Source organism: Aplidium turbinatum, chromosome 13 (assembly GCF_918807975.1).
Source record: "Aplidium turbinatum chromosome 13, kaAplTurb1.1, whole genome shotgun sequence".
NCBI lineage: Eukaryota > Metazoa > Chordata > Ascidiacea > Aplousobranchia > Polyclinidae > Aplidium > Aplidium turbinatum.
In genome coordinates, this window is record NC_137484.1 from 24,547,637 (window position 1) to 24,558,022 (window position 10,386).

Here is a 10,386-nt window from a genome sequence, read left to right on the forward strand (position 1 = left end):
AAACAGAAGAAGTCACGGAGTTGCATTGTTTTGATGAAATGCTTTGACGGGTAAAAATTTTGTAGTATTGACGTAAATTTACCATTCAAGGGTTGGTAGTTTATAAGTTTATAACACAAGATTCACTTTAGTTATAACTTAAGATTCACTTTAGTTTCCTTGTTGACTTGCATAAGTAACTATTTAATGTTGTTTTATGAACTTTCATAACAGATTGCTGTTTCGTTAGGGTTCTTCAGTTTTTTAAAGTTCAGTGCTTAAACTGTTTTGTAATTATATCTAACCTAATATGTAACCTCTAACAGATATACCAAACTATTTTATCACATTGAAAGATGTTTTTCTAGTAACCCATTGTTTTATACGTTCTATATGCCTCTTACTTTATGTAATGATTTTTCCACATCTACTTATCACCTAATTTCAGTGAGGTGAGGTATATTTAAGCCAACAACTTTCTATGAGTATCAATCCACAACTAAATTTTTTCACTTGAATTCATTGCTGGGTGAAAGCACACAAGCAGATCTCGGAAAAAAAAAAAGATTATTTTATACCAGTCCTAATACATTGTCTTGTATTACATCCAAACCTCAAAATTTATCTGTTACACTGATTGATTTGTATAAAAACGAACCCATAGTTCCTTAATTCTTATCAAATTCGTCTAACGAAGTGGATCTTACGACTTAATCGCTTCCCTTAATTGGATGACACCCTACTGCTAGCATCTCCTGTTTGAAAAGCTAGGCACCTGCTATAGCACATAATTTCATGATCACGAGTTTTTACAGTTGAATTATGACTTAAACGTCGTTTTTTTTTTTTTTTTATCATAGTCAAAACATTTTTTAAATGAAATTGCAATAAACTGTTTTATGTTGTTTAAAAGAGACGTAATATAACAATTTTTAGGTGGGTCGTGCGTACTGAACACTAAGTTATTGTGTTGATATTAAGAACCAATGAACTAGAGTCCGCGTGGGATCGAATCCCACATCTAGTATTTCGATTTTGGGTTAATGTTTAGCACTTAATTCTGTTTGTTTTGTTTCTTAACCTCACGTCAGTTGCTTGTACACACGGTTGTGGTTTTTCTTAATCACAACAAGATTAACTTTTTCACATAAAAAACATAGAAATCTAAAAATTTGCCAATAAGTTCCTTTTGTTTGCTCAGATTCCAACATAAATAGATGAAAAATCGCTTTACCATGATCTATTTTACTATTTTCTGACAAACAATCAGGTTTGTGCAGAAAAACATATTATAACCAGATTATCCTATAAAATTATATCTCTATTATATTTTTATTATATATATATATATATATCATATTATACCTATTAAAAATTATATAGAATATGTTAAAGTAGTTTTCTATTATAGTATATTGTAGTTTTTCTTGACAAATGCTCTTTGGTTTATATTTCACAGTGTCTTAGATTTTGTTTGATAGCTTACAGTTAGCACATCACAATCATATTAAATACAAGTACGTCACCACAAACATTTCGAACAAGTGTTGTGGAAGGAGCACCACTTTGGTAGACAATCACTGTGGAAAAGGTGTGTGCAGATGTTGTGACTTATCTAAAAGAAAAAAAAAACGTTTACTCAAGCAAAAGATAGATTGTTATTGTGTAACAGACAGTGATCATCAAAACTAAGTGATTTAACAATTTTGCATCTGTGTTTAGTGAAAAGTATTACGTAGATATACATTTTTTTCTATTTGTTTCTATGTTCAAACACAATTTTATGATATTTTGTACATGTCTTAAAAAATCGTTTGACGTTATTTTGAAAATGTTACACAAAATTAAAGCTTTATCCTTGGATTTATATCTGAAAAACACACGAGTGGCGGTAAAATACCATGGATATGTAAAGACAGAAAGACTAGTTGGTAAACTTATTACGTTTTGAGCCAATAAGATCAGAAAAAGACTAAAGAAGAGGAGTTTGGAACGATTAAAGCCGTTGTACTGTAAGATTAAGTGAAGATAAAGAGGATGAATCTACTGTCTGGAAGTGATAATTAGTACCAGGTGTATATGTCAGTATTACATAGATTAACCACAAACCAGTGTATTCTAAGTGAGATAAGATAATAAAGATGAAGCACCAGGAACATGTGACCAAAAGACAGTTTAAGAGGAACCAAACAATAATTTTAGATGTAGGGGTAAGATAAAAGAGTTAAATGAAACATAGAAATCTTTACTAAAATATGGAAACAATTAAAATATGCAGTCCTCAAGCAATCTATTTGAGATGAGGATAAGCATAAAAGCGGAAAATTGTTCAAATAACATATTTTTAAGAATTAAACATTATATAACACACGACAAAAGAAAGTCTGAGGAACTGATTCAATGGTGAAAAGACAATAGAAATAGTTGCGGATAATCTTAAACAAATCTTTGCTTAATGGATCTGTTGAATAAATTGGCGTCATTGGTTTGCAGTTGTTAAAAGTAATCATCACGCGTGAATGCTATAGTACTATGTATCCAAGTAGAACGTTCAAGTAATTTTCTTATGTTTAAACGTAAGTTGATGGTAAACAAACCGGTAAAGTCGATTACAGACCAAACAATTGTTAAAATCTACAAACACAAAGTTTTTTGATGTTGTGAAACAAAATTATTGCAACTGGTTTGGCTCGTGGTGATAAACGTGGATCAATTAATAAAGCATCATCATGTGTTTTCAAGCATATTTTCATCAAAACCGGTTTAGACCTGTTCAAAAGTTACCATGAAATGCATCAGACTGTTTGATTTTTGCTTAGATCTTGTAAAACACTTAAAGTTACACAAGAGGTGGAGATATTAACAAAAATTTACCAAACAATAACACAATGAAAAAAAAATCGTACTTTTACATGATGTAAATAAATAAACATTTTTGCCACAAAATCAATTTGAAACGATATTGTAGTCGATTTAAAATAAACCGCTAATTTCATATAAATCGTGTTCAGACTCGTTTTAAAAAAAATGGGTTATGTCGATTCTAAACGAATGGATGGCGTTATATGGTTGGAAATAATTAATACTTTTGGTATTTCTGTATACAAACAAGTAAAATGTTATTCGTTATATGTGTTTAACTTTGGTTCAGTTTCAAAATTGACATTTTGTAGGCACAAAATTATCGCAAATCACGAAGGTTACATCATTCTATCTTGAGTTTCTTTATTTTTATCCGCCGTTTTTATTATAAGTAAACTCGTGATAATTAGATTGTAGCTAGAAAACACGTAAAAACCTAATAAGTTGTTGCAAAAGTGTTGCCAAAACCTGATTGTTTGTCAGAAAATAGTAAAATAGATCATGGTAAAGCGATTTTTCATCTATTTATGTTGGAATCTGAGCAAACAAAAGGAACTTATTGGCAAATTTTTAGATTTCTATGTTTTTTATGTGAAAAAGTTAATCTTGTTGTGATTAAGAAAAACCACAACCGTGTGTACAAGCAACTGACGTGAGGTTAAGAAACAAAACAAACAGAATTAAGTGCTAAACATTAACCCAAAATCGAAATACTAGATGTGGGATTCGATCCCACGCGGACTCTAGTTCATTGGTTCTTAATATCAACACATTAACTTAGTGTTCAGTACGCACGACCCACCTAAAAATTGTTATATTACGTCTCTTTTAAACAACATAAAACAGTTTATTGCAATTTCATTTAAAAAATGTTTTGACTATGATAAAAAAAAAAAAAAAACGACGTTTAAGTCATAATTCAACTGTAAAAACTCGTGATCATGAAATTATGTGCTATAGCAGGTGCCTAGCTTTTCAAACAGGAGATGCTAGCAGTAGGGTGTCATCCAATTAAGGGAAGCGATTAAGTCGTAAGATCCACTTCGTTAGACGAATTTGATAAGAATTAAGGAACTATGGGTTCGTTTTTATACAAATCAATCAGTGTAACAGATAAATTTTGAGGTTTGGATGTAATACAAGACAATGTATTAGGACTGGTATAAAATAATCTTTTTTTTTTCCGAGATCTGCTTGTGTGCTTTCACCCAGCAATGAATTCAAGTGAAAAAATTTAGTTGTGGATTGATACTCATAGAAAGTTGTTGGCTTAAATATACCTCACCTCACTGAAATTAGGTGATAAGTAGATGTGGAAAAATCATTACATAAAGTAAGAGGCATATAGAACGTATAAAACAATGGGTTACTAGAAAAACATCTTTCAATGTGATAAAATAGTTTGGTATATCTGTTAGAGGTTACATATTAGGTTAGATATAATTACAAAACAGTTTAAGCACTGAACTTTATAAAACTGAAGAACCCTAACGAAACAGCAATCTGTTATGAAAGTTCATAAAACAACATTAAATAGTTACTTATGCAAGTCAACAAGGAAACTAAAGTGAATCTTAAGTTATAACTAAAGTGAATCTTGTGTTATAAACTTATAAACTACCAACCCTTGAATGGTAAATTTACGTCAATACTACAAAATTTTTACCCGTCAAAGCATTTCATCAAAACAATGCAACTCCGTGACTTCTTCTGTTTCTTAAACAATCTTGTGCAGTGGTTCTGGAGTTGGCAAAATGCAACGCATATGTAGCCTACCAAAGACGTTTTTAATAAAACAGCATTAAGACTGATTTATGCAATACAACTTACTGTACCACGATTCAAAAATAATGTGTTGTTACTTCAAAATAGTTAGTTATAGGTAATTATTATCTTTACAGATGAATTGTACTTATGGAATAGGAAGAATATACATAAGTAATCTCTAAATCTCTAAGAATGAATGTGAAATTAAATTGTAGTTGTAGCAGGTAGAAAATATAAATCACTTAAAGTAATATACTTCATAAAACTACTAGTATAAAATTTTAGCATCTACAAAGTAAACCATGCGTGTGTTTAACAAAAATAACAGGGGTTAAAAATGTGAAAAAAGAATACTTGTGACCATAGTATAAACAAGACACTAATCCGTTTTACAAATGTAAGCGTGGGATTGATCACGGATCCAACAGCTCAACAATGAAACTTTCAGAACCGAATGGAGGTGAAACCCTAAGCAAACAGTGTTGTTATTTAAAAGTCTCATGAGACACATCCAAAGTGTTTTATGATTATTAGATTAAGATTATAAAAACAATTTAAGAGTTTGCAAATCATAAGTGTGCTTTAAGTTGTTGGAAATACGCTTAAGGTTACTGGGAATAAGCTTATGGCTGCTGGAAATACTTCATCTTTAAAAAAAAAAGAATAAATAAGCGGATGTATTATTCTTGAGAGAAATAAAAAAATTATTTCAACAAACTGTACACTAAAATTTTTTAAAACATTAACACGAAAAAACCCATTATTTTAAGAAGTTAAAAATGTTAGTTCTGTAACTTGCAAAACTGAAGAAATAATTTTAATAAATCACAAACTTTTCATTACAAAAACCAACAACTAAAAATACTTTTTAACAAACTACAAACTTTTAAGCTCCTTAATTTAAAACTGAAAACAAAATTATTTCAACAAACTGTAAATTAAAACTTTTTAAAACATTAGCACGAAATAAAATTTAAGAAATTAAAAATGTTAGTTCTGCAACTTACAAAACTGAAAAAATAATTTTAATAGATCATAAAGTATTATTCTAATAACATACACATGAAAAACTATTTCAAATAAAAAAAAAATAGTTAAGTTTTGTTTTACAAACTAAGAAAGTAGTTTTGACAAACCGTAACCTAAAAAGTTTTATTCTAACACCATACACACGAAAAATAATTTTTAAAAAACAAAATAGTTAAGTTTTGTTCTACAAATTAAAAAGTAGTTTTGACAAATCGTAACCTAAAAAGTTTTATTCTAATACCATACACACGAAAAATCATTTTAAATAAAAAAAAAAATAGTTAAGTTTTGTTCTACAAAGTAAAAAGTAGTTTTGACAAATTGTTAAATGAAAGTTTTGTTGTAATAACATATACACGAAAAATTAATCACAAACTTAAATTTTATTAAACTGAAAAATAGTTTTAACAAATCACAAACTTTTAATTGCACAAACCAACAACCAAAAATAATTTTAACACGCTACAAACTTTCAGTTTGTATGATTGATAAATCAAAAAAAAACATTAACTAACGAGGCGCAAACTTTATGCTGCATAATTTGTAACGTTAAAATCTGTGTTTAGAGATTTGTTTGTGTGTTTTAATCAGCAGGTGTCATTACGTGTTGCAAAATTTGTGCTCTCACTCTGCTGGAGTTTGTATTTTTTCATGCTTGTCTTAAGGTAACAATTTGTGATGTAGATTGCGCTAGGTTTGTTGATTTTTTTTCCAGTCCTCAGATTGTAGAAGTATATGTTGCAACAATTTGTTCTATAGCTGTTCATTTGGGTGTTCTCATTGTATAAAAGAAATGTTGATTGTTTAGCTGGTATTAGCATCATCTAAAATCAAAATGTAAAATTTATTCCTGCATGATAAGCCTAAAGTTACGTTGTTTTGACCAAGCTATCACTCCAGGTTAGTTACATGTATCAAACGTTACTATAAAGGTTTAGCTGAAACTACTGTTTCAATGATCTTTATCAAACAAATGCTTAGCTACATTATGAACCTGATAAGCTACACAGATCTAAACTGAACAATACAGAGCAGGAGGTTCTTTGTCTTAATTTAGTGGTTGCGTGTTGAGTTGCATCATGTTGTTATTATCATAGAATGGTTTAGTTGTAAATAAGAATCATAAAAAAAAATGTAAATGTTATTCCTACATGATAAGCCTGAAGTTAGACCTACGTCATTATTCCAGATTAGTTACATTTATCAAACGTTACTATAAAGGTTTAGCTGAAACCACTGTTACAGCGAAACGGAGACCTGGTAAAATAAAAGTTTACCGAAACCAACATAAACCGAAACGAAGATTAACCAAAAAGATGATAAAATGCAGTATTTATTACTGTTGAAGATGATTAAATACAGTATTTATTAAGCTTTTTGGACACGTCATAGATTATAATAATTATAACCAACCCTTTGGTCATTTGCCTTACAATAAACTAAAACCGATCCGCAGATCAAAAGACTCATCAAAGTATAACGAAATCTTCAATCAATCTAAACATTCGAAGCGTGCCCCATGCCAACTCCAGAAGATCAACACCAATTACAAGAAATCCTCAAATATTTAAAAGTCCTAAAGGATCAATCACCAAGCGCGTTACGACCTCAAAAGCGTATTAAATTTGATTTTATTCTGTGATTGTTTTGCACCATTTGTCAATAAAATATGATTGGAACTGCAGTGTCTTGTTTCTTTTGTCCGTCAGCACATAGGTTTTATTAAACAACAAGATTTCCAGTAAAAAACTGGTCGGTTAGCTCAGTTGGTTAGAGCGTCGTGCTAATAACGCGAATGTCGCGGGTTCGATCCCCGCACTGACCATGTATTTCATTTTGATTTAAAAAGTCTTTGTATATTTCTTTCAGTAGAAGAAGTAGCTAAAAGAAAAAACAAATCTAGTTTCATTGGCGTTTGAACGAACTTCAGAATTTCCTCGAATTAGGCTATATTTTGTATCCAATTTAAGATGAGCTGTTCGCTATTGCAATCAGTGTCGGTCTGGCGGAGAATCCTCCTTGTTTAACCATTTGTGATGACAGTGTCCATGTTTCTGCATTGTAGAGTAGCGTAGTCCATATATAACATTTCGCATTTCGCTTTGGAGTGTTGATGTTAATTTTTCGTGTTAAAATCAAATATAAGGATTATTAATAGGCCCTACATTTCCCGCAACTTAACAATAGATTATTTCCTGCAAAGATGAAAAATAATTAAAATCAGGTCATTTACAAACGCTCATACGTAATTTGAATGTAATCCGTTAAACCAAAACTGTTTTTCTTTCTAACCTTCTTTCTACACTGATTCAACGTCTAATCAAAATCAACCTGGGGACCTGTTTCTGCTTTAATTATTCCATAACCAACTCAATCTTAAACTTTGCTTACATATTTCAGTACAAATTATTACATCTAAACTTAACTGATATAATCTGACAATCTATCAACACAAGGAAAATCTGGAAAATGTGAACTGGTTGTGAATTCATATTCAAACACTCTGCTTACTATAGACTTTAGACCTTACAACGGCTTAATTACAGACCTGCTGCAGGAAGCAATCCAAGCTATATCATATCCTGACACATATACTGCTTAGGATAGGCAAGCCTCTGGTGAGTGAACAGGTCTCAACACGCTCAAAACAGGAAGCAGGCTGAGCTCGCACATCCACAAGAGAGTTATAAACCTACCCACTGAATCAACATCCTTTTGCATTAATTTAACGTTCGTATCGAACAACCAACATTCATTACACCAGCTGTGTAAAGCCAAACGACTTCATTACTTTTGACAAAATGAAATTTATATTTAAAGAACCTTGTTACCAAATATATATTCTACTCTCTAACCTACTTGTGCAAAATATAATTGATGCTACAGTAACAACAATTGATCAAACACTAAACGAACCAATATTATACTTTTACCGTGCGGGCATTTATGTTGTTGCCGAACTTGTGAACAAAAAATTACTACATGTCCTTGTTGCAGAAAACATATTTCAAAAACTATCATCGTTTATCGTATTTAATAAAATAAACTTTCATAGAGTGACGTAACACACCGAATATACCTATATAATATGTCAATACCCACAAAATGTCAATACCCACAAGATGTCAATACCCGTAAGGCGACGGCACTTGTCAATACCACTTCCGTCAATACCACTTCCGGTGATACCACTTCCGGTGATACCCTACCTATACCCTACCTGTGGTGATACCACATCCGGTGATACACGGGGCAATAAGTCAACATGATTAACTACTCGTGTGACATCACGATATTGAGAATGAAGCTTTCAGTATCTATGTCTCTTAAACAAAGTTTTCCTAATTTTAAACGAAACTGCATTAAAAGAGCGAGTTTTGCCAATACTAAACATTCAAATATCTCAGCCAGGAATTAGCAACAAGAAAACATAGAGACTTAGGTTTATTACCGAAAAATCCGAAAAAAACATGATCTTATCCTTTTGCTATGCCACCAGACAGCACCATTTTATAAGAATATTTATACCCACATTTTTGTTGAAAATGCTCTCAGAATGCACCAAATTCAAAGTAATTTTTCAAAATTTTCTGGGGGCTGCCCCCCAGACCCCCCACCGGCCGTCAAAACCCCCCCTTTCAAAATTCCTGGCTACGCTACTGTCGTAGTATCATTGTTCATATCTGCTTTATCTTTTTCTTTCTGTTTAATTGCTTTTCAAATTTTCTGGCCCCCCCCGAAAAAAACTCCTAGATCCGCGCCTGGCCACAGACGTTGAATTAATGTAAAAATAACGGATTTTGGTGTCTGGGTATAGCAGGTCTTGCACAACTCACAAGAAAAATAACAGGAAAAATGATTTTTGGGGCCGCGTGCTGAGATGTTGTTGTAAGGTTCGTATTACGCAACAGTCAAAAAAGATATTTCGTCGAGATAGTATAAAATGAAACCAGGCGCCTCAAAAGGTGACAACTGACCATCGAAGAACCAAACTACAACAACTCATTGTAGTTTTTGGAACGTAATGACAGCTTATCCAAGGTGACACATCCAATTTCAATTCTAGAGTTGAAAAATTGTGCGGAGAAGCAGCTAATGGATGGAATAATTTCCTGGCAGTAAAACTTCAACGATCGAAAACTTCACTCTGTCAAGGTCGATGACCGGGCCGCGAAATTTTTTTTCCCAAGACCTTTTGGCTACTTCGCATAGAGTTTGTATTTATACCGTGTGAATGCAAGCATTTTTCGTTGGCGCGTTTGGTTTAGTGGTTTCGTCTTTTGCCTCATAATCGTGAGGACATCGGTTCGACGCCCATCGAAGTCAATTTTTTTTTCTTTAGGAGTATTAATTTTTGCGGTGCACAAAAGCTTTTCAAAAAAAGTAAGGTTAGGGCTAATGGGTTAGGGTTAATTCGTAATCAATTCGGAAAATCTTACTTTTAGACCAGTGACCAGAATCAATTTCTTTTCTCAACTTTTTTAAACTTGACTAGACTAGGTGTGTCTCCGGAGTCCAGGCTACGTATTTTTTTCAAATTCAATGTTTACATTTGGACCTGGAGGGCGAAAATCGGCTGCTGTGAAGGCGAAAATCGGTAAAAACAGTTACGCGCGGCAGCCGTGGCCGAGTGGTTAGCGCGTTGGGCTCGCAGTCGAGAGCCTGCATGTTCGACTCCAGCCACCCGCACTTACTGTTGTTTCTCTGGGCAAGAAACTTTACGATAATTGCCTCTACCTAGTGATCGAT

General features: G+C 32.3%; 1 non-coding gene across 1 annotated transcript; it reads left to right on the top strand.

Annotated features, from left to right (window-relative positions):
- Positions 1-7,388: 7,388 nt before the first annotated feature.
- On the top strand, positions 7,389-7,462 carry Trnai-aau (transfer RNA isoleucine (anticodon AAU)). Its single transcript has one exon. It is a non-coding gene; the product is annotated as a tRNA-Ile (tRNA).
- Positions 7,463-10,386: the final 2,924 nt, after the last annotated feature.